This window comes from Saccostrea echinata, unplaced genomic scaffold (assembly GCF_033153115.1).
Source record: "Saccostrea echinata isolate AGI-Se365-2 ecotype Australia unplaced genomic scaffold, CSIRO_AGI_Sech_v1 ptg000063l, whole genome shotgun sequence".
Lineage (NCBI taxonomy): Eukaryota > Metazoa > Mollusca > Bivalvia > Ostreida > Ostreidae > Saccostrea > Saccostrea echinata.
Genome location: NW_026889812.1, coordinates 300,413 through 327,182, shown reverse-complemented (window position 1 = coordinate 327,182; position 26,770 = coordinate 300,413). Strand labels below are relative to the sequence as shown.

Sequence of the window (26,770 nt, the reverse complement as noted above, 5' to 3'; positions counted from 1 at the left end):
AGGATGACATCTATTCCCTGTTCTTTGTCAACAATAACTGGTATCTGTTTTTCAGCCTCCATCAAATTCTGTGTGTGAACGCCTGTATAAGATATACATATATTCTGTAAAAATCACAGGTGAGGAGGTGCAGTGTAGAAAAGACAGAAAGGTATCTACTGCAGTGGCCCTCAGACTCAAAGCTCCAAGTAAGAAACCTAGAGGACACTAGTATAGTACACTTACAGTTCAAATCTTAACAACATGGGATGTTTGTCGGGTTCAAGGTATTAAGCGTGAAATTCAAATTCAGTATATTGTTATAGGATTCACTTTGCATAGCCATATCAATGTTCCAGATATACAGTGAAACTTGCCTATTCCAGAGACCACTAATTCCATAAAAATTGGCTGGATTAGACAACATTCTGGATAAGACAATATTTTAATCAATTGAATTAACTAAAAGGGACCTAAAATTCATATCGTAATAAAAAAAATTGTGGAAAACACAACATACGGATTAGACAATTTTTACTGTAACTCTTACCAGTTATTGCAAAAGAATATCATGTTTTATAAAGCATTCAGTCCTTCTCTGATTGCATTGAATATAATAACGTTTTGGTTGGCAAGATAACTGTTTTGATTTTTTGGTTACAGGTGAGATTGAGCCAGAAGAATACTATCCATACTTCCTGGAGATGGTGAAGAGTTTGCTGGACGGGAACTTAAAATCCAAACAGTACGAGGACAAGCTGAGAGAGACGTATGGTATTCATGCCTACATCGCATTCACATTAGAGAAGTTTGTATAGAACCTTGTCAGACAGGTAAGAAGGAAATGATGACTTTGATTTGGAAACCTGTGTCGTTACACTTGTAAAATATGTTTTTTTCTTGTAAGTCATTTCCATGAAAAACTAGGCCCAATAAATTTTTCTCTTACAAGAATGAAGTTTGAACATTTACATGTAGTCATTTAACATCAAAATGCTACTCCTCCTACACTTTTAATCTAATTAAAGTAAAACATGGAAAAGTTGACTACATTCATTCCATTTATCAGTTTTTGATTTCGACAAACAGTATTACAAGGTTTCTACAAATAGAAATTTCTATGAAATTCTTTAAAAACACTTTCTCTCTTACAGTTTATGTACAATTTTAATAAAATTGGAAAAAAAGTAGACTATATTAAGAAAAATAATTATGTAAATTGGTTTTGATTGAAACAATGGGTGTTGTCTGGATACTAAAAATAATACTTGTAACTTAGTTGATCTGATTATGTTTTATAACAAATGTAGACTACTACATTACGTCTTTCTTAATTATAAGAAAGCAACTATCAACAAAGGCTTGAAATATTGACAGTAACTGAATTTACATAGCTCTAATTTCCATTGTTTATGTCCATGGCATGCTTCCTCATCATAATGAAATATGTGGAGATAACGAACAGTATTCGAGCTAAAAGGTCTATGAAACATTACAAAATGGGAGCAGAGCAAACACGGACCTCCAAACATTAGAGGTGGGATCAGGTGCCATGGAGTGAGCATCCTTACCGACCGGTCACACCCGCCATGTGCTCCATGTCATGATCGGGAAATAACGGGAAAATCCGTCGACAATTCAGTGTGTAAATAATGGCCTAACAATTAGTATGAAAAACGTCAGTCAGCATTTGACTTCATGATATAGATTGTGTTTGCTGACAAGGTCATTGTATCGACCATAGAACTTTCGAAATAATGACTTTAAACAAGACTGTTGATATTCTTGTTTCATCAACTTGTTTGTCTATAACTTACCTTTAGAAATTGTTCATACGTAGAGCTATTCTATGTAATTTATTCTTGTAAACCAATATTTGTTTTGAGTTTATGCATTTATTTTCTTCTGATTCAGTAAGATGTTTTACATTCACTGCACAATGATGTTTAATCAGAAATCAATATTTATAATGTAAGAAGAGTATTTCTTGAAATATAAACAGAATAACATTATGTTTTGAAATGCATTTTCCCACTGTTCATACACTGTTGTTTGCGCATGTGAGTTAAGGCTAGGTATAGGCGTTTCTATGCAAATGAGCTAATAAAAACGCATAAGAGGTATATTTATTATTCAGAGAAAGATTTAATTTATTTTCTTATGCATATTTAGTACCCACGATATGTCATAGCCAGTAATCATTATGACGTCATATTATGACATCATTGTTCTTACCTACTGGAGGAAATAAAACACACAACAAAACAGCTTCGGCGCAAGGGATTACCCTATTTAATTTTACATAAAAATTGTATAATGCTGAGAAGAATATTCTGTAGAGTAATAAAACTGCTGCACAAATCCTACTTATTCTCTCATTTGATCAGAATTTGAGGAAACGTATACAGGACTGTGCATTTTTACCCTGATTCAACTTTAAACTTTACAAATAGAAATTATACAAGTGAGCTGTTGATATTTGTGCAGCAATACCAGCAATCTTTGAAATATTTTACTTCTAAATATACCTTGTTTCATTTGAATAAAATAGAGCATGCCCTTGCACCGAAGCATTTTTGTTAATGTCCATCATAATCTTGTGTAGTAAAGAACAATGACGTCATAATATGACGTCATAATGTGTACTGGCTATCTCATGTCGTGGGTACCAAGTAAGTATTAGACAATAAGTTTTAACTTTTTCTGTATAACAGATATAGTCTTTAGGCATTTTGAATCAGTTTATTTGCATAGAAATGCCTATGTCTAGCCTTAACTCACCTGCGTGCACATATGCTTACATGTTTACGTAATCAATGTAATGGTGTTTTTTTCATCTTGTATATCAGTCAAATAGACTCTCAATTACAATGAAGTATTTATACGTATTTGATTTTCTTCACTTAACCACTGTAACACTCGGCCACAAAGAGGTTGTTTCTGGTGTCTACACATAAACTCCATGGTCTGTATTCATCACAGTTATAAATGTAACGGAGGAACTGTCCATCCTGATCTAGGATGTGGATACAGTGGTTGTCACAGTCTGCTATCAGGATCTGACTTTGGCTGTCTGTTGTGATGCCGTATGGATAGAATGATCCCTTGGTAGTAGAGGGATGACCAGTGTGTCTAAATCGGAGTGTTTCTGCCTGATTAACCACCACTACTGCACTCGCTACATTGTCAGCTACACAGATATCCAGGTTGTTCTCACTGATATATTTACAGTAACCTGATAAATACAAAGGTTTACTATTACCATTAAACTGAATTGATTGTTTTTCTGTGGAGCCAGAGTAACGGACAACTTTTGATTGTTTTTCATCATCACTGAGCATGGTTACCAGAAGGTCACCAGAGGAAGTACTACAGACATGCAAAGGTACCCACCCCTGTAGTCTGATCACTTCCTGTATCTGTTTATTCTTCACTATGTTTACAGTTCTTGTATCAGGGTCAGTATAAACTAGATCTCCAATCCATGGCACTGCTATGTCACATGGATTTCTCCCTGACTTGGTTTGGATTGACTGCAGTAGCTTTTCCTAAAGGTTGTAGAGTTTCATGATCTTGTCAGTTCCACAAGTCCAGATTGCTTCCTCACTGAGACAGTTAACACATCATAACCAGTGTATATGGTGGTGATAAGCACTGGTTCATCAAGCAGTGGTTTGACTGGAGGACAGGATGCAGCTTCTGGTGCCTTTATCGTGTAGCCATGTTTTTCTGTTGTGATGGATATTGCTGACAGAGAACCAAACATTTGATGGAGTTGATCTGTGTTGATCTGATGAGGAGGGAAACTTGGAAATAAAACATTGACTTTAGGAGGTAAACTTCTGAATTCAGCATTTCTGGATTTGTAAGCAGTGATTAGGGAGACATCTTTGGAGTCCAGTATTTTCTTCAGATCAAAAATACTCTGTTTAACATCAGAAGTAATCGGTTAAATTTCTTTTTCCTGTTTATTTAGAGCAGTCAGGTGTTTATTTTTCATCTGATCAATTTCAGATTTCTGTTTGTTAACAATGATGTTAATTTCTCTGTGCCAGTCAGTGTTTAAATCTAACGTAATTTTTTTGTATGCAGGATAGATTCTTTTCATATGTTCTTCCAAGTCTTTTTCTAAATCCATTGTTTTAGAACTTAGTTTTGTCTGAACATCTGTAAATTTATGCCCATGATGTTTTTCAGAAGAGATACAGGTAGAACAAACAGGAATGTCACATTTCTCACAGTTAAGTTCACACTGGTTCTGGGTATGGATTGGACATTTCGGATAGTTATAAGGAGCAGATGTTCTGTGTTTGTACGGTACAACCCTGTGTCTTTGGGATGAATCAGAGAGATGCTCCCCTACACAGGCCTTACACAGGTTAATGTGACAAAGTTCACAGTGACTCTGTAATGCAACTCTTTGACACAGGTCACAAAGGAGGAGTACTTGAGCTCTGTCCAGGGGATCCATGATAGTCTTTTTCTCATGTAATCAAGTCTGGATGATGCTGTAAATAATAGAAAATTTTCAAGTATAAATTCTATGTTGAAGATTTCATTTTTTATGCTTCGTGCAAACTAAAATGATAATATTAATTAATAGGTAAATAATATGAAAATATGAGTAATCATGGTAATAAACGCTTGATGTGTTTTTATTTCATCAGGGATGAAAATCATTGAAAGAAAGCATTTGATAATGTAAAACAAAATTAAACAAGGAGAATAGTTAAAATTTTTGAGAGCTGGCCTGTAAATAAAGGTCAATTCTATCTTGGGTTTGTGTTTACAGACAAAAACTTATCATCATCATGGAAATGATAATGCTCTCAAAGAATACGTTTAGTAAGATCAGAGTTTCAAATTTGTAATTTTACAAGATGGTTATACCTGTGATTGAACTAAATTTCACTATTGCAAGGGAGAAGTATTATTTGCCTAGCAGGTAGGAAATTTACTAACCAGTTAACATCCTGTACCATCCTGTACAAAACTATGCAACGAATCTACCCCATTGATGACATGAATATATATTCAGGTGTCTATTGTTTGTCAAGTGTTTCTCCCTGCTATATATCATTTATGTTTTAGCACTCCCACAAAGTGCTTAATATGACGTCACATTGCGCTACTTAATTTTGTTTTGTGTGTGTTTTGTGCAGTAATAAATTACAATTTTGAAGAAATTTAGTATGGGAAGAAAAAAGGTTTCATAATTAGTGCTTGCTACTGACGGTTAAGTTTTAAATTGTCAACAGACACTCAGCAGGCCTCTTGTCTATTGACGATTAAAAAGATTATTATAAAAACTGGAGTTGTTCTTAGTGTTACAAAAGAAAAGATTACTCCGTATTAACGGTGTACTGATTTTCAAGTGTCCATGTGTAAGTATTACACTCCTTTCACATGACAGACTTCAACCAATCTAAGCCGGGATTACGTCGAAAAATCCCCAGACGTGGGAGTAATAGATACAAATGTGATCTCAAAAGTCCATGCTTAGACCATCACCGTCTTGTCATGTACCCGTACAATATAATTATGTATTATTATATTGCTCCTAATTTTTGAAGGATTTTCACTTTTAACAAAAACGTTTTTTATTCAGACACAGGATAAATTGCACAAAAAATGTGATATGAAAATTGAAATAATGTCTAACCTGTAAACTCTATATGGCTCCCTACGTACTGTCGGACATTCTTCTTCTTGGTGATGACCTGTTGCTAAGTCATGTGATTTGAATACTTGTCGATATATTGACCTTTTAAATGATTTGTCAATTTGCTGCTCTGGTAAAAACAAAGACAGATAGATTTAAAGGTACATGAAATTCTAAAATTAGAGTTATCTAGATATATTGATTATATACTTCAAAAAGAAAATCATAAATTGATTTTTGCAATGTGTGTTAAATAAAGGTAACTCAAGAGTTAAAAAATATCAACAAATTACATGTACTGATTTGAGTTATCTTCTATACAAAAGCCATATAGATTGATATCTTTTTAATCTTGAATTCAGTCAAACTCAGAAATCTTATTAAACTTTTGGATTGCTGTATTTAGCTCTACTGGTCAGAGACCAGAAGAGCTAAAAACAGCAATCCAAAAATTTGCATTGGTAAGATGTCCATTGTAATTCTAAAGTAAACTTTATTAAGATACATAATTCTTTATACCAGTGTTGCCATGGTTACTACTTAAAATAGAAATGTCTATGAATTTTTCAAAACACTACTCCCCTTACATTTTTCATCCAGTTTCAATAAAACTTGATACACAAGCAGACTATACTAAGATACATAATTCTTTGTATAGATATTTGATTTTGAGAAATGTTGTTTCCATGGTTACTTAAAATAGAATTTTCTTTGAAACTCAGTCAAATTGCTATTCCTCCTACAGCTTTGGTCCAATTTCAACAAGACTTGTTACCCAAGTAGACTATACTATATCAAGATACATAATTCTTTTTTCGATTTTTGTTTACAACAAATAGTATTGCCATGGTTACTAGAAATTTCTGTGAAATTCTTTTAAAATACTACTATGCAGTTTTGGTCTGAAAAGAGTTTTCACACAAGTAAATTATACTAAGATACATCTTTCTTTATTCATGTGAAATCATTAAATTTCTTGGGGTTTTTATTTTTCATTGTTTTCATGGTATGAAGAGACACACAAATTTATGTCATCCACAAAATGTAAAATTTAATATATACTACAATAAAACACCTCTTGAAACATAAATTAAAATCCCCTTTAATCAAGATTTTCCCTAAAAACCATAAAAATTTTACCCCACAAAAGTATGTGATTTTACAGTGCAAGTACTCACCAGTAGAGCGACAGTCACATCAGAGACTTCTGGTTCATATTAAAAAAAAAAAAAAAGAAAGTGTGTAAAATTCACTTGCTTTACTAACAAAGAATTGTTAAATAACAGTATGCTGTCTGTGTTTGTAGATGCAGCACATTAATATTGTTCCAAGAATAGGTCTTCGGGAAGATTACTGCGCTGTTCCAGGAAGAACGCAAGAACAAAGCCACAGGGGGACGTGTAGCCACTGTCCATCAGCAGTCAGCCAAGGAGAGCGCTTACCAGAAAAAAAAGCCCAACAGTGTCTGAGCGAAGAAAACTGCTTCAAAGTTGTGATTGTAACTAGTAGAGAAAAGAGGGGGTAGACAGAAAAGGAGGAAAATACAGTAATTTGTATGAAATCTTTTAAGAATCTATTCCTAAAAGTTGGGTGAATTTACTTGTAAAATTTGAAAAAAGAATTTAGTTCCAATTTCAATCTTAGTCTTATTATTTTTAATTATTTGAAGTGAAGGGCTTCAAATTTTGACCTTTACTCGGCACTCAGGGCCATTGAGCAGTGAGGGATCTTTATTGTGCCAACGCCTGCCGTGGCACGGGACCTCGGTTTTTAAGGTATCATCCGAAGGACCCGCAACTTTCAGTTCAAACTGCCGACCGCATGGCGAAGGAACAGTTGCTACCCATTTTTTTTTTATCGACACCTGCTTGTTTATCACGGAGAGAGCTACCTTGAACGGTCATATAATGATAAACTCCTTGAGATACTTAAATGTTCAGTTTCATGTACAATGTACTTTACAAATATGAATGCTTTGAATATATTTAAGCTGTTGGAAATGTAAGTTCCCTATTTGCTACTTTGTCAACCATAAGCAATTCAAGAAATGTAATTAGAGTGAGGTATTAATTTTTCTTCAACAGTTCAAGAAAGAGTGCAAGTTGACCTTTGAACTCCTGGACACTAACTATGAAAAGTCTGATGATCCAATACAAGTGGAGCAAAGGCCTGAGTATGTAGAGAAGTACGTCTACAAGGACGACTCAGTATCATAGGACCTGAGGGAACACCTGTCTTCTTACGCAGGTAACTTCTTCACACCCAATTAGTTCTTCTTGCTCAGGTAATCTATCTTCTTAATCAAAAGTCATATTTGAAAGGTCACCTAACAATGAAATTTTGAAATAGTAGCTGCAAAATACACAGTATAACGTTTCAATCCTGGATTAGAATGGATTCAAACTTAACTATGTTGTTTGTGAAGTCTAACATTTGTATTCCTATGCATTGTTGTTGATTAATTGAAATTGTATCTTTGTCTTAAAGACTAGTTTATCTTATCTAGACACTATTTTGTTACCCATATGTGTATTTTTACAAAAGTCAGGAACAGTTTTAAAATTCTGTCATAATATTCACAGGTAAGTGAGATTCAGTCAATATATCAGGCTAAGGTGAGTGAGAGTCAGTCAATATATCAGGCCCGGGTGAAAGAATCAGTCGATATATCAAGCACAGGTGAGAGAGAGTCAGTCAATATATAAGGCTTGGGTGAGTGAGAATCAGTCAATATATCAGGCACAGGTGAGTGAGAGTCGGTCAGTATACCAGGCTACTGGGCCATTAAACTGTATTCTGTATTTTTACATCACAGTTAAGTGAGATTCAGTCATTATATCAGGCTCAGGTGAGAGAGAGTCAGTCAATATATCAGGCAGATGTGAGTGAGAGTCAGTCAATATATCAGGCTCGGGTGAGAAAAAGTCAGTCCATATATCTGGCACAGGTGAGTGAGATTCGGTCAATATATCAGGCTGCGGGGTTAGAAAACTGTATTCTGTATTTTTGTGTCACAGGGTTCACAGTTAAGTGAGAGTCAGCCAATATATCAGGCACAGGTGAGTGAGAGTTAGTCAATATATCAGGCTTGGCTGAGTGAAAGTCAGTCAGTATATCAGGCTAAGGGAAAGAGAGGCAGTCAATATACCAGACACAGGTGAGTGAGAGTCAGTCTATATATCAGGCTCGGGTGAGAGAGAGTAAGTCAATATATCAGGCACAGAGTCAGTCAATATATCAGGCACAGGTGAGTGAGAGTAAGTACATATATCAGGCACAGGTGAGAGAGAGAGAGTCAGTCAATATATCAGGCTCAGGTGAATGATGCAAAATATTTTGATAACTTTATTTAATTTTCACGCCTTTTCAATTCATTAATTTTTTCAAAGATTTTATATTTGACCATTACAGTCACACAAATGAGTGTCCCTGAAGCTCCATGACAAATTCACCACATGGATAAATCGCTGGCGGGAGGAAAATCTGACGGAGAATCAAAAGACGGCGTGCGAGGATTGGCTAATGGGACGCACCGAGGATCTGGTGGCATGCACCACCACGAAAGAATCTTGCGGTGCTGAGGATGCCACACCATACTTCACTTTCAACAAATACAAGGTGGAGTATGAATACGAGACCAAAAGTGAGGCAGGGGAACCAGTTGAGCCAGTCAAAGAGGCCACTAGTTAAGGAGGTTACCAATGAGTCTAATGATAACAACTTAAGTTTCAGAAAGTACTTGCTTAATATTATCTTAAGTTAACTATAAGAAGAAACTACACTGATGCATTTAAAAACAGTAGAATGAATGCATTTAAACAACTCTCTTTTTACAAACATTGTATGATGTATTTTAAGGGGTATTCAACATTCAACTAATTGTCATTATTTATACAGGTTAATACTTTCAAACAATGATGAATTTCATTTCTTCAAGTTGCATGTCATTTAATCATAGGAATTTTTAGAATTTATTTACACCTGCTTATTTATTTCATGCCAACATGCAGGTAATTGCCCTGGTAAAAAAATCTGATTGATTACATGTAAATGTACCTGAAACAAGAGATTTAATATATGATCTTAAAAATGAAGTTGTAAATAAGATTTTCAGTGTATATATTTATGTGTAAAATGAAAGAATCATGTAGGTATATGTATTTTTTTAAATTCAGGAATGTAAATTGATTACTTAGAGAAATACCTAATCCCTTAGTAAAGTTTGTTTGTAATTGTGATCATAAGAGGGCTGAGTTATACTTCACGTTTGTTGTATATATTTATTACGTTACATCTACGAGGCCATCATCTATCATATACTCCATGTTTTGGGGTTTAAGTTAAAAATATCTAAATCTCTTAAAGTGCATGCAGTCTGTGTATTGTTACATCATCTGTTGCAGTGACACAGTGTTACAAATTTCATTACATTTCAGTGATTTTACTACACTCAAATTAGGTCCGAATATCGACCCTTTCCCCTATCAAAATTTACAGATTTTGTCCCAATTTCAGTTGCATTTTTCTCAAAATAAAACCGATGTTGTTTTTGTTATATTGAATTTTTTACGTACGACTTATCTAAAATGGAACGCTATTGTTCTCGGTCATTCAGACTCTTAAAATAATAGTGAGGAAGAGCAGATTATTTTGTGCGTTAACGAGACATAGAAAAACACATGGATCACTTGTGTGTAAATACATAGTAAGAAAGTGTAAGATGCATGTGAACCGGCTATCCATTATGACAAAAAAAAATAAATAAATAAATAAATAAAAATTAAAAAATTAAAAAAAAATTTTAAAAAAAAATTGAACTGTTGGACGGTCACAATGACAACTTACAAAGATTAAAAAAAGTTAAAAATGTAGAACTGTGGCTATAACTTTTTTTAGTTTTGAAAAAAGGGACGAACGTTTGAAAGTAAATCTATAGGTGTAGTACATCCTTACATTATGCTACATGTATTATCAAACCTGAATGCAAAGACATGCATGTATGTGTGCTAAATTCTGATTGGCTAATACTTACTTGGTATATCTTGCTTATTTTTTGATATTTTTAACATGTAGGTAAATATTGTGAGATACTAAAAGAAAACATATGTGGAAAATCTAGAAAATATGTGCAAGCACACGCAGTGATATTTGATTGGTTAATACCTGTGCGGCTATATCAGAGTAGTTTTCCGATAAAATAGTCTGGAAAATAGAGTGTGAATCTATAATACAAAAGTATTGCTGAATTTAATGAAGCTTGTTGGGAATGTGACGCCGAAAGGGAGTGGGGAGCAATGTTCGGGAACATCCTTTCCCGTTACAATTAGCACTTGTTTTGCTTGGTCTATACAGGGACGTTTGTAGCTGTTATTCTGTATGTCTACATACTGCAAGACCATACCAAACTAAGAATGAAAACTTTTGTGGCAGTAGACTTGTAATACAGGCATTGTAAAACTGATACGTCACTGAGATGTTTTGTGTTGTTAAAATTGTCTCCCTTGGTTGTGAGCCCCTGACAGAAGCTGTTCCAGAACCAGGAGGATCTTCTGACCGAGTTTGGTCAATTCCTGCAGGACGTCATCTTATGGAGGATATGTAAGTACTGGTTAAATATGATATCTTAAAGGGGAAATCAAGTTGATGGGGGGGGGGGGGTCATTTTGTGATGGAAAGGTTATTATTGGAGAGATATGATATATTGGAAGAGGGTAGCTTGAGGTTTGGATGCGTATGTAAGTAAAGGGAAGTTTTTAGGTGGAAAATGTTTGTAGAGTGGTACATCTGTACCTTTCAGCTTGTTTTAGTCTTTGTATTATTGTAGAATACTAATGATCAATCTTTCTACTGTAATTCCAGACACAAAGATTCATCTGACTGTACCCAATTTTAGCTTTGACACGTCTTTATTCTGGAACTATGATGATTAAAATACTTCTGAAAAATTTTTGTTTTGTATAATATTCTTCAGAATGTTTTCTGTCTAATACCACCACCATTTGCTTTGGTTTACAGCTGAACATGTTGCAAACTGACAGCTCATCCCTTCTGGTCAGAAATGACCACTTCTCCACTGTGAAGAAACCATCCCTCGGCAACAAAAAGTCAGATGGGGAAGAGTGGAAATCAACACAGAAGACCCTCCGTTGGGCCACAACCTCAACAGAAGGCTTTTAGTGTTAAATAGTGTAATGGATGAGGTCTGAAATCACCTCTGAAGAAAATCTGTTATATACTGTAGTGGAATATATGGAGATAACGAACAGTATTCAAGCTCAAAAGTCCATTAAACAATACAAAATAGGGGCAGAGCAAACACGGACCTTCAAACATCAGAGGTTGGATCAGGTGCCATGGAGGAGTGAGCATCCCCTGCCGAGCGGTTACACCCGCCATGTGCTCCTTGTCATGATCGGGAAATAACGGAAAAATCAGTCGACAATTCAGTGTGTAAATAATGGCCTAACAATTAGTATGAAAAACGTCAGTCAGCATTTGACTCAATGATAAATTGTATTTGCTGACAAGGTCATTGTATCGACCATAGAACTTACGAAATGATGACTTTAAACGAGACAGCTGATATTCTTGTTTCGTCAACTTGTTTGTCAATAATTTACCTCATTTTAGAAAATGTACATACGTAGAGCATGCTCTTGCGTATCGAATCAACTGAGAGATATATATACCCCGTATGCAGGTGATGAAGGTATATTGCTGCATAAGTAAGGGAAGTTGACGATTGAAAAGTTAAAATCATCACGTTTATCATAAAGCTTGGTTGTTAGATTACCAATAACGTTTTTTTCAAGTTCAAGTAAAATATCCAAATATGAAACAGATGTGTCAGACTTTGTGGTATCTTTTATCTCAAGCTCACCGGGATATATCGTATCGACATAAGAATGGAAATAGCCATTGTTAATTCACAGTACGTCGTCGATATGTCTAAATGTCGAGCTGAAGGCCACAGCAAGTGTTTTCTTCTGATCACGTATAAGATTTTGGACAAATTCTGCTTAATATGAATACGAAAAAGGTCTGATAATAACGGAGCGCAATTGGTACCCAAGGGAATTCCAATAGATTTTTGGAAGACCTGGTCTCCAAAAACCACATGGATATTGTCAATCAGAAACTCAAGCATATTTTTAATGTCGACTTTAGAGTACTTGTGTGTACAATCAGAATGTTTTTAACAAAATAATTTTGCAAATGACCAATGACAAGATAGGTAAATTTACAAGTTCCACTTTTATTGAATAAGCAGCTGTCAATGATATCAAAAAAGTCTGGACTTTAATTTATCGTCGGGAATGGTTGTGTATCAAGTTGAAAAGTCGTAGGTTTTTAAGCTGTTGATTTTGGTTAAATCTTGTGATTTCAAATTTTCCAAAAGTTCCTTGGAATTTTTAAGTATCCACATCTGATTTACACCACTTCTCGAATATATTGTTGCACAGTACTCTTGAAGTTTCTCCTTCACTAAATAAATGAATAATTTTTGCGGCACTTTATTTTCCCAAGATGATTAGTATATATCTATTAGAAGCTTTCCCACAAATGAAAAAAATGTCAATGCACGAACTATTGGATCATGTATAGTTATTTAATTAAAGCATCCACTACTGTCCACACCCTGCCAATTTTATATTATTTTGAAGGACTTCGGCAGAAAGACAATCTTAAACTGTGCATTGCATGTAAAATACCACTATTTTTAAAAACTAATTTACATTGTAATTTTCGATGAGGAAGTCCCTTAAGCACACTGAGGTTTATGAGAATTTTCAATGATGTCTAGATCTCTTTAACCAGGAAGTGATTTTACGAATGGAACTGGTTCAGCTTGTCCAGACCTTCCTACAGAGAGTTCCTGGTTCCAATTTTATATTGTTTTGTCAACATTCATTCTTGTATACAGTATATTTATAAATGAAATCAAGACTATCCTATAAACAATTCTCAATTCAGTTTATTTTCCATGTTTTTACCAAAATTAAAACTAAAAATCTTTCCATTTGTTTTTTCTTCAACCGAACTTTTAAAGCTAAAATTCATTTTTCCAAGTTCAGGAAAACGATTTGTTAAAGGAAAGTTAATAATAATTTCAACTGGGGGGGGGGGGGGGGGGGCATTTTGATGCCTCATTTTGATGCCTTATATTTGTCCAGCAGGAGATCCCCTGAGTTTTACTGGTGGTTCAAGGATTCCCTAGTAATACAAGGAGTTGGGTGGCACCACAGAGACAGTTCCTTAAGGTGTCCTTGAGAAGGAGAGCTAGGGTCAGTGGGGAGCTCGCAATGGAAATAGGTCAGTGTTTATGACATTTTATCCTTGATTTCAAATGAGCTGTTACATATTTCTGTAATTATCACCCTGTAGGTCAGTGTTTCTGTTGATAGTTTCCTCAGAATTAAAACAGCTACTGTTGATGCTTATAGATATAAAAAACAAAATTGTTCAACATATTACAGATAAATTTCCTAATGTATATTATACCCAATGGATATGAATATTATGAATTTAACCTAACGTTGGCTTTCATATTTTTAAGAAAAAAGATAAAGAGGGAAACCAATTTATGACAACTTTAATAAAGTAAATCATGCTTATAACAAAGTGCCAGGGAAGGACGATTTTCTTCGTTATAAACGTACATGTAATTCGTTATATCCATTTAGTTTACAATTTATTTTTAAAGTCACTGAAAATGAAATCATTCATCAGTCATATATCAGTCTATTCAGTATAAGCGTCTTTGCTCTGAGCGAGTTTTACTGTACAGGGTTATGCCCCCGTTCTTTTATGATGGGGAAATAACAACTCCACAATATTATTATTTGTTAGCAAGCCCCTTTGGTTGTGCACAGATAAATTAGGTTTTGATGACAAACATTCAGTAGAGTATTCAAAATTCATAATAAATGTACTACTGCTTAAAAGAGATATGGTAGATTTTTATAGTAACTTTCTGGGGATAAACATTCCATGCAATTTGACTCAATTTTATCTAGTAAATTGTTGTGATCTTTTCAATCTGTTAACAGGAATATAATTTTTTTTTTTAATTTTGTTTTACCATCCAAATTTCTTGAAATACTGCAAACTTTTGAAAATTATATGTAACTATTATCTGTAATATATCTGTTTTAGTAACTTGCCCCATATGAATGACACCCGTGTCTCTTTCCCCTCATGGTCGGGTGATTCTACATTTGTCTCATATCGCAAAACACAGTACAAGGTTGCTTAAGTATGCTGTAGGGATGAGAGGCTTGATGTAGGATTTGAACCTTTTTAATGTTAACCTAATCCATTTCTTCGGGTGAGTCAGTATAGTGATGTCCCATTCACAATAAGGGCTGGCACAAAATGATCTCTCACTGCTTCATGGCAAAAAGTGCTGAGTACAGGTTTTAATCATGTGACATATGAGAGATCTCGAAGAGATGATGTATCGTTAGACGCATTGTGACTTTCACGAAAGGATGCGAAGGGCTGAAAATTTGCACCCTTCCAACGGCAATTGGTGGCATCCTAATATTAGTGAAATATTCTCTAATAGAAGTAAAAAAAATGGCTGTAGTGCTGGCTTTTTTTACTCAAAACTTTCAGAATTGCTTTTTAAAAACTCACCATTAAAAGTGAAATGAAATGTATGATTATTTTAAGTGAATATTGACTCTGAAATAATGTCTCTTTCAGCTTGATGTTGTCATGGAGACAAACTTGTCCACTATTCGTTGCCTGGAAAGTACATGTATGATATTTTCCATTTCTTATCTATATAAAAGAAAAAAATCCTTTAGTATTAGAAACAATCATTAACATTTCAAAACTTGATGAACATATTCATGTACTTTATTATTCTTAACTTTTATTTGTGTGAAAGAATTTTTTGTGAGTTTCGCGACCTTCTCTTATTCAAGAATATTTCTAGGCGCAAGGTAATTTTTCCATTGTGTATTTATGTAAAACAATTCCTCAGTTGCCGAAAGTAATTGTGGCAAATACATTTCAAATTGAAAAAAATGCAAATAAAAGACACGATTATAATAGTTGGTTTACAGTATTTAAAAGTGAACATTTTCAGAGGAATTTCAGAGACAAAATCTTTCTTTAATGGATGGGGGATCACATTTGTGCATTTCTGTTAGCTACAATAATGTAGCCCTCTTGATTTTTTTTTTTTTTGGGGGGGGGGGGGGGGGCGGAGAAAATATCAGTCTGAGATTAAAAATCGGAGAGGGCTAGTTTAGAACGGATATTTCATTTGAACATTTTAAACTTGAATTATACTCATATTATAACCATTTTAGTTATTTATAGGGAACTTATTAGTGATAGTGAAATAAGATAAAAGTTTATTTAACAAGGATGGACATTATAATAGCGTACCACATGCAGTTACTTTATAATTGGAAAAGAGACTTTAACACCATGAACTATAATTATCTTTTTAGAACAAATTGGTGTTAGTACAATGAACTATAATTTTATCAATTCTTTTGTAATGGAATTGATCGGAATAGACCAATCAAGCCCATCGATACTTAGTAATAAAATTTGAATGGAAATGCAAAGTTACTATTAAGATTCTTGACTAAGAGCAAAAATATTGGGAACTTTGAAGTAGATAAGAAAATAGCCTAGGGCTAGAACTCCTGTGGTGCAGAGATGGGGACTGAGCTCATGAATAATACTAATGAAGGTACTAGTATACCTTGATCGGAGGGTGGTGCCATGTTGGGGTTCATTGGTAAACGGACAGACCTACAAATCGAGCGTAGGTGGCAAGGCAATGGTAAGACAGCCAATAAAGATTACTTTTATATCCGGGATCATGAATACCCTCTGCGCATAAAATACTCTGTTTGCCGGAAAACGGCGTTATCTTTTGTTCTTTTCATTCTTTTGTTCTTTTTGTTCTTTTATTCTTTTTACTATTCTTTGGGAATCATTTTTGGACTCTTATTTTTCAGACTTTTCTTACCTTTGGGTTCTAGTTCTCAGCTCCTCTTGAATATTTTTTGACTAAACTTAAAAACTTTTGTTATAACAAGTGCGTTGGTCTATTCTGATGATATTCCAGGAATTGTAGTCAAAAAACTGTCTGTCCATTTGTCATTCTTCCGTCCACAAAATTTCTCTTTTTTTCTAATGACTTTTTTTTTGGTTGTCTGAAAAGGTTTAAATTTTATATGTTGGTTCAATGGGCAGTAAGACATATTCTGATACTGATTAAGTTTGGTTCTCTATGTCATCCGGTTTGGAGCTGGGGTGGTGGGGTAGATTCCTTAACTTTATACAAGAATGAATGGGAAAAGAGAGATAACTGCTGAGAATGTTCCTATTGTATGCCAGTATTTTTGATATGCCAAAAACCCTTAATTATAGGTTATTTAAATTAGAACATTGTTTTGAAAAATATTTGATTAAACTTCCAAAGGATTTGAGAAAAGCTTTATGTAAATTATATAGATGTATGAATCACAGATTTCCAATTGAGAAAGGTCGCTTTTGGTGTGTTGACAGAGATGATCGAATTTGTGATCTTTGTTCCTCTAACAATTTAGGAGACGAATGCCAATATCCTTTAGAATGTGCTTTTTTTCAAAAGAGAACGAAAAAAACTTGTTCCAAATATTTTTTTTTATTCTAACCCTAATGTTATCAAATTTCATGACCTGTTAAATTGTAAGGCCGCTAAAGTCATTTTTGGACTTTCCAAATTTTGCAAAATTTTATTGTCAGTAATAAATTAATATTAACAAAACTACTTGTGTAAAATATGTTGTAATACATATAGATTTATTTAATACTAGCAGAGGCCTTCTATACTTTGATGTTTTGATCTGTACATATACATAGTAGTTAACATTAGTGCCACTCATTCATGCATTCATGCTTGTATATTATTTTGTTGTATCATTTGTATTCATATACCCCAGTTGGGTTCTTTATCTTAATTAAAAACTTGAAACTTGTACACTGTGAAAGCTGCAATGAGTTCTTTGGGATTAATTAACTTGAATCCTGAAGAAAGCCCATAGCTCTTCCTCTGGCACATTGAGATTAACTAACACCTTTGTCTGCAATTGATGTTTGTTTTAATTAAGGTCAAGCCTGGGTGTTGTTTGCATTCACTGAAGGTTAGCATTTCAGAAAATGCATGCTTCATTCTTATTTAAGAATACATTCAATTGAGTTATACCAAGATATGGTGCAGGTTGTTTGATATATAGGGTATATATTGAAATTTTCTATATTTTATACAGTTGCTGCTTCGTTATCTTTTTCATATATTTTTAAATTTTGTATTCAAGTAAATTTTCTTTCCGTAAGCTTCGCCCTCACATTTCAACCCTTCTGCAGGGCCCTTGCTAAACTGGCCAGTTTTCTAGTTGCATTGAATATATTAACTTTAATGGTTGTCAAGACAATTGTTTTGAATGTTGCCATGGATACAGATGAGATTGAGCCCGAGGAACACAATCCTTACTTTATGGAGATGGTGAAAAGTTTGTTGGATCGGAATCTTGAATCCACACAATATGAGGATCAGCTAAGAGAGATGTATGGTATCCATGCCTACATCGCCTTCACCATGGAGAAGTTGGTACAGAACCGTGTCTGACAGGTGAGGAAATAATGGTTATAATTTGGGGACTTTAGCCAGTATTCTTGTATAGTTTACCTTTTTTGTTGTTAGTCATTACCATGAATAACAAGGTCCAACAATTTTTTCTCCTACAAGAATTAAAGATTGAGCACTTAATTTCTAGCACTACTGGTCAGTGACCAGAAGAGCTTATGCATTGGCAAGGTTTCCCTTGTCCATCTGTCTGTGAGCAATTTCTTTTTCAAAACGCTATCATATCCGTCCTACAGTTACAGTCCAATTTCAATAAGACTTGGTACACAAATAGACTGCATTATGATACGTAATTGATTATTCCATCAGTTTTTGATTTTGACAAATGTTATTGCCATGATTACTAACAATGGAAATTTCATTTAAAATCCTTTCAAAATGCTACTCTTCTTACAGTTTTGACCTAATTTCAGTCAGACTTGTTACACAAATGGACTACATTAAGAATCATAATTCTGTATATCTTTTTTATTTTCAATAAATAGTGATATGGAAACTTAAAATATCAACGAAGATTTGAAATATTGACTGTAAGAGAATCTATATTGTTCTAATTTCCATTGTTTAGGGCCATGACATACTTTTTAATCATAAACTACCTTTGTGAAATTAATTTTTGTATTGTTTTTATGCATTTATTCACATCTGATTCAGAATGATGTTTTACATTCACTACATAATGATGCTTATTCAGAAATATATGATTATAATGTGAGAAGAGTACTTTTGTAATATAAAGAATAACATCACGTTTAAAAATTTAACCCACTGTTCATTATAGGATTAAACGTTCTTTTTTCAGAATTTATCGATGTGTAAACTCATGCCTTTGTGCTCACAAACTGAATAAAAGTGCGAAGCACTTTTATGTAAAGTTTGTGAGTACAAAGGCATGAGTTTACACATCGATAAATTCTGAAAAAAGAACGTTTAATTCTTATAATTCCAATTACGAAGTTTAAAAATTATTTCTCTTTGAAGCCTCCATACAATCTGTTATTTCTGTACAGCGTAGGAATACTTGATGTCGCGATGTGGAAATGAATCACAATCGAGATGAACGTCGATAAAGTTCAACTTTAATTGTCAAAACATTTAATAAAATAAGCTTATAAAAACTCTTCGAATATTGCTTAAGTCAACAAATATCGTAAATACAAGTAGACTTCAAAAGAATTCGTCGTTGACCATGTTGACATAACGACAGACGCTCTAAAACGAAAGTAGCAGACCGACGACAACCTTGATTTGCTCTGGTTTGTTCAAAGACGGGACAGAATATAGGATGTAGAAAAATGAATTTGATGCTAAGGCAAGAGTCTAAGGTACGTTTCTCTTTCTATCACAGTGCTACCGAGAACTGAGCTGATTTGTTTTTGTAGGCCTGTTAGGAACGTCGAGAATAGATAGTTTTCAGTAGGCCCAAATTAGCAAGAGTTATTTCCCGTTGGCCGCCATATTGGAGGTCAACAGTTTTACGATATGACGTCACATTGACAAGTGCATTGCAATCAGTGAATTGTTTATATATATATAACTGACAACATCGACAACCTAAATCAGAACAATTCAAAAGATTTTTGGAAGGTCCTAAATAAAAATAAAATTAAGCAAAACTCAAATTCTTCCACTCCAGGACTTCAAGCATTTATGAATCACTATCAAAACTTACTGTGCTCTAAGGGCGATAACTCCTGTGAACATGTAGTTGAATCTGAAATACAGAAACTTACTCCCCTTGACTATCCTTTCACATACAGTGAAGTCAAGCTTGGCATTAAAAATCTAAAAACTGGTAAATCACCTGGACAAGACCTAATACTCAATGAATTTATTAAAAGTGGTTCAAGTACACTTCTAAATATATTAACAAAACTTTTTAATAAAATTATTTTTTCTGGGGAAATACCCGAAGCCTGGAATTTGGTACAAATAACTTCTATTTATAAATCTGGTGACCCATGTAACCCATCAAACTATAGAGGATTAAGTGTTACAAGCTGTATGGGTAAACTTTTTAATGGACTTTTACAATGCCGCCTAAATTCGTACTTGGAAACAAATGACCTTCTGAGTAATTATCAATTTGGATTCAGAAGAAACCACCGTACCACAGATAACATATTTATCTTAAAAACTCTTATAAATAAGTACTTAAAATATAAGAAACAAAACATTTATGCATGTTTAGTGGATTTTACCAAAGCCTTTGATACAGTTGATCGAACTTTAATGTTACACAAACTATACCAAAAGGGCATAGGTGGGAAATTTTACAATGTTATAAATAATATGTACTCAAACACTAAATATTGCTGTAAAGATGAATCTTGCTATAGTGAACATTTTAAAGCTACACGCGGGGTTAAACAAGGAGATAATCTTTCCCCAACACTTTTTAATATATTTATTGATGACTTCTACTCGCAGTTAGTTAATTATAACACAAACCCTCCTGAATTACAGAATATTGATGTCGGACATTTATTCTTTGCAGATGACTTAATTCTCCTCTCTACTACTAAAGAAGGTCTCCAAAACTCAATAGACTGTCTCTCAGAATATTGCATAAAATCAAAATTGACTTTAACCTTGATAAAACTAAAGCAATGATTTTCTCAAATAAGAAACCTGACACAGCTCAACATTGTTTTTATTATAATCATTCAATAGTTCATCTTGAACATGAATATAAATATCTGGGAATTATTTTTACTTATAATGGTAAACTTAAGTATGCAGCTGAACACCTAGCTGACCGTGCAAGAAAAGCTTTTTATGCAATGAAACACTCTTTACCATTTCATAACAGCTTATCTGTAAAAACTCTTTTAAAACTATATTCTTCACTTATTGAACCTATCATTTTGTATGGTTCTGAGATATGGATTTCAGACTTTAATATTAATATAAACAATTGTGATCAACTACCTTTTGAAAAGATACAGCATTTAATATTTAAAGACATCTTGGGTGTACAGAGAAAAGCTTCAAATTTAGCCATTAAATATGAGCTAGGAACACTTCCTATTTGTTGCAAAGCTTTCATCTCTATGTTTAAATATTATAAGAGACTAAAAAACCATAATAATAAAAATGGAATTAGAAATCAAATTCTTATTGCTGCTTTCTTAGAAGATGACATTCTGTATAATAATGATGTAAAGGATAATTGGCAGAGTCAGATTGATAAATCAAAAAAGAAACTTAAACTTCCATCATTAGATATCACTGATAGCACATTTAGCAGCTACTTGAAGAATTTCTACATAAAAAATGTTAATTTGCAACTTCAGAACATTGAATTCACCAAATGTGGTAAATTATTATTTTACAGTCAAATTAGAAAGAACTATGAATTACAAGACTACTTGAAATTTCCAATTAATAAATCTGTACGTTCTAAATTAACAAAACTGAGAATTTCTGCACACCCTTTAGAAATTGAAATTGGCAGATATTCAAAGCCTTGTATCCCAAAAGAATCTCGTTTTTGTCACTATTGTAAAAATGTTGTAGAAAATGAAATACATTTCATATATGACTGTCCTATATATAAAGATTTGCGAAAAAAGTATTACCCTTTGAACATCTATAATTTAAATGATAACCTGTTGAAGGAAAATCATTGTAAAGTATTTTGTAATCCTGACAATGCAGTTCATTCTAGAAGGCTATGCGAATTTTTACATGAATGTTTTGAATTGCGTTCTAAAAATAGAGCACAATAATATATATTTAATGCATTAATTAGTTTATCTCTGTCCATATTATACTGTTTATACTATTTGCATAATGATTATGTATAACTTCAAGTTGTAAAAGTAGTTGACTTCACTGATTTGTACACGTATGTATGTACTTTAGTATATGTTTTAGTAATCTGAAAACACACTGTATTTTTCATTTTGTTTGTAACATGGTTGTATGCCAACATGCTTGGTGAATCAATAAATTGAATTGAAATTGAAAATATATTGCTGTGTGGGATTTAACCAACGACAATAATGCATGCACTAGTTAGTATTGATGTAGTTTAAAGCTATTCAACAAATATCGTAAATACAAGTAGACTTCAAAAGAATTCGTCGTTGACCATGTTGACATAACGACAGACGCTCTAAAACGAAAGTAGCAGACCGACGACAACCTTGATTTGCTCTGGTTTGTTCAAAGACGGGACAGAATATAGGATGTAGAAAAATGAATTTGATGCTAAGGCAAGAGTCTAAGGTACGTTTCTCTTTCTATCACAGTGCTACCGAGAACTGAGCTGATTTGTTTTTGTAGGCCTGTTAGGAACGTCGAGAATAGATAGTTTTCAGTAGGCCCAAATTAGCAAGAGTTATTTCCCGTTGGCCGCCATATTGGAGGTCAACATGATCATATTCCTTCATTATTCAACCAACTTTAACTTTTCATACTCGCCATTGTAGGGTAAGAAGCATTGTTTTTCTGAAAAATATACATTTGTTAAAGCCTACTTTATTTCATAATTTTTACTCTATAAAGATTTTTCCCCAAATATTTCTGCTACACCCTCTTAGATTTGGTAAGACAAAGAGGAAAAATTATCAGGTTGACCACCAAGATGGCGGCCAAGGGAAATAACTCGGAAAAAAATTATTCATATGAAAACTATCTATATGACTTCAGAGATTTAAAATTCACACTCGTGATCTGATAGTGACATAACGTTAGACATAATATTCCCGTCTGTGAGTCCTGTATGTCGTCAGTTTTGTTTTTATTTAATTTCAAGTTTCTGTTTAGCTAAAACACAGAATAGAAGTAACGTTAACGATTTGTTTCATTTTTTTTTTTTTTTTTTTTTTTTTTTACAATAAAAGCTAGGTCAAGAAAGTAGTTCTGATTGAGAATTTATCGATGTGTAAACTTTTTCTTGAATTTATTCTCGTCCAATCAAAACACAGGAAATCAATAAAAAAAATTAAGATTGGAATTATACATTGTTGTTTGCATAAATTTTTACATGTTCTCATAGTGTCATGTTGGTTTTTTTTTATCTTGTATCTCAGTCACAGAAACTTTCAATGACAATGACGTGTTTACATGTATTTGATTTTCTTCACTTTACCACTGTCATACTCAGCCACAAAGAGGATGTCTCTGGTGTCCACACATAAACCCCATGGACGGTGTAGATCACAGTTATCAATATAACGGAGGAACTGTCCATCCCGATCTAGGATGTGGATACAGTGGTTGTCACGGTCTGCTGTCAGGATCTGACCCTGGCTGTCTGTTGCGATGCCGTAAGGATAAAATGATCCCTTGGTAGTAGAGGGACGACCAGTGTATCTAAATCTGAGCTTTCCTGCCTGATTAACCACCACTACTTCATTTGCTTCATTGTCAGCCACACAGATATCCAGGTTCCTGTTCTCACTGATGTATTTAAAAGAACCAGATGAATACAGAGGTTTACCTTCATTATCAAACTGAATGGTTTGTTTTTCTGTGGAGCCAGAGTAACGGACAACCTTTGATTGTTTATAATCACCACTGTCCATGGTAACAAGGAAGTCACAAGAGAGAGTACTACAGATATTGATAGGTTTCCACTCCTGTAGTATGATCACTTCTTGTATCTGGTTATTCTTCACTATGTTAACAGTTCCTGTACCTTCATCAGAATAAACTAGATCTCCACTCCTTGTCAATGCCATGTCAGATGGTTCACTCCTTGACTTGGTTTGGATTGACTTCAGTAGTTTGCTCTGGAGGTTGTAGAGTTTCATGATTTTGCCACCTCCACATGTCCAGATTTCTTCATCACTGAGACAGGTAACACTGCATAGATTATACCACGTGTCTATGGTGGTGATGAGCTCTGGTTCATCAAGCAGTGGTTTGACTGGAGGACAGGATACAGCTTCTGGTGTCTTTATTGTGTAGGAATGTTCTTCTATTGTAATGGTTATTGTTGACAGAGAACCAATCATTTGATGAAGCTGTTCTGTGTTGATCTGATGAGCAGAGAAGCTTGGTAATGAAACATTGACTTTAGGAGGTAAACTTCTGAATTCAACATTCCTGGATTTGTACACAGAGGTTAGGGAGACATCTTTCGAGTCCAGTATTTTCTTCAGATCAAGAATACTCTGTTTTACATCAGAAGTAATCTGTTTTATTTCTTTTTCCTGTTTATTTAGAGCAGTCAAGTGTTTAGTTTTCATCTCATCAATTTCAGATATTTCTGTTTGTTGACAATGATGTTAATTTCTCTGTGCCAGTCTTCTCCTTGTTTGGTGACAGCTGTTTTCAATTTCTCATAATGTTTTTCAGAGTTTACTTTCTCAGAGTTTAAATCTAATGTAATTTCTTCGTATGCAGGATAGATTAGTTTCTCTAGTTCTTCCAAGTCTTTTTTTAAATCCCTTTTTTTAGAAGTGAGTTTTTTCAGAATATCTGTAAATTTATGTCCATGGTGTTTATCAGAGGAGATGCAGGTAGAACAGACAGGAATGTCACATCCCTCACAGTGAAGTTCACAGTGTTTCTCTGTGTGGTTTGGACATTCTGGGTAGTTAGAAGTAGATGTTCTGTGTTTGTATGGTACAACATTGTGTCTTGTAGATGAATCAGAGAGATGCTCCCCTACACAGGCCTTACATAGGTTAATCTGACAAAGTTCACAATGACTCTGTAATGCAGCTGTTTGAAACAGGTCACAGAGGAGGATGTCTTGGGCACTGTAACGGGGGTCCATTATAGTCTTCTCACATGACCAAGTCAAGATTATACTGTAAAAATAAAATAAAAATGTAATGTTTAAGTTCTTTGTTGAGAATTTTATTTGTTATGCTCAAACTAAAATGACAATATCAATAGGTAAAATTGAAACATTTTGGAGTAAGAAAATTGACATGTAAAAATACTTATCAAGGATGAAAATCATTCAAAGGGAGTAGTTAACAATGAAAAGAAAATTATCTCCTAGGTTTGTGTTTACAGACCAAAATTGTTTTCGTCATCATAAAAATTATAATGCTCACAAAGAATATGTTTCATAAGACCAGAGTTTCAAATTAGTAAATTTACAAGATGATTATACTGTATCTGTGATTTCAACTAAATTTTACCACATAAGGGTGAAGTATTATATGCTTTCCAGGTATGAGACTTACTAACCAGGTATCAACTCGTACCCGGTCACTACAAAATTATGTGATAATTTTTCCCACCAACGACATATATATATGTTATATATTCAGGTGTTTATGACTCCCCACTATAAGTTTCATTACTCCCTTTCAGTGCATATTGTGACGTCATGTGCTACGTAAGTGTGTGTGTGTGTGTGTGTGTGTGTGTGTGTGTGTGTGTGTGTTTAGTGCATTAATAACTTTCAGCTTTGAAGAAATGTAGTATGGGGAAAAAAGGTTTCATAATTTGTGTCTATTAATAACGTTGATTAACTTCTAAATTGTCACGACACTCATAAAACCTTTTTTTTCTATTGACAATTCAGAAGACTGGAGTTGTTTTAAGTGTTACAAAAGGAAACATAACAATTTGTATTGAACGTGTATTGATTTTCTAGTGACCATACATGCATAAGTATTGAACATCTTTCTCGTGACAGACTTCAACCAATCGTTAGCCAGGATTTCAAAGAAATGAGAAATGGGTTAATTGATAAAAATGTGGTCTCAAAACCAGATGCTTAGACTTTCACTGTCTGTCATGTGCACGTACAGTAAACTTATGCATAATTATATTGCTCCTTATTTATTTAATTTAAGGATTTCCACTTTTAAAAAAATGGTTTTTTTTAATTTCAGGTAGAAGATAAGTTGCACAAAGAAGGGTCATTTTAAACTTGATATAATGTCTTACCTGTAAAATCAAAATGGCTCTCAAAGTACTGCCTGACAATCTATTTCCTGGTGATGTCCTGTTGCTAGGTCATGTGATTTAAATACCTGTCAATATATAGACCTTTTAAATATTTTTTTTTCAATTCGCTTCTTTGGTATAAAAAAAATGACATAAATTTAAAGGTACACAGAATTTTCAAAATAGATTATATTATAGATGTATTGATCAATTATAAAAAAAAAATAATAAATTGATTTTTGAAATGTGTTCAAAAGAAAGGTAACTCAAGTGAAATATATATATATATATCTTTTTATCTTAAATTATAATATATCATATTCAGCATGTTCTGAAATCTGATTAAAAAAAATTGCTAAATTAGATAAAAGTTGCTGTTTTTAGCTCGACTTGTCAAAGACCTGAATAATATAATATAATCAAATCAAATCATAAATTATCTTGCTGGTTGTCAAAATAAATTGTGAATAAATATACTTGCTTCACTAACATACATTAGAAGTGTTAAATAAAAGTATAACTGTCTGTATTTGTAGATGCAGCACATTGTCCAGGATGAGGTTTGCTTGAATATCACTGCACTGTTGCAGGAGGAACGTACTAAGAAT

General features: G+C 33.6%; 1 long non-coding RNA gene and 2 pseudogenes across 2 annotated transcripts; 1 reads left to right on the top strand and 2 right to left on the bottom strand.

The window, feature by feature from the left end:
* LOC133175602 (uncharacterized) overlaps positions 1-4,455 on the bottom strand; it is a 30,127-nt pseudogene extending 25,672 nt beyond the window's left edge.
* LOC133175607 (uncharacterized) lies at positions 9-26,770 on the top strand. Of its 2 annotated transcripts, none has more exons than XR_009719309.1 (3): positions 9-188; positions 643-812; positions 26,699-26,770. It is a non-coding gene; the product is annotated as an uncharacterized LOC133175607 (long non-coding RNA). The 2 variants fall into 2 exon arrangements; XR_009719310.1 differs by lacking the exon at positions 26,699-26,770 and adding an exon at positions 6,948-6,959.
* Positions 23,316-25,075, bottom strand: LOC133175603 (tripartite motif-containing protein 2-like; annotated as a pseudogene).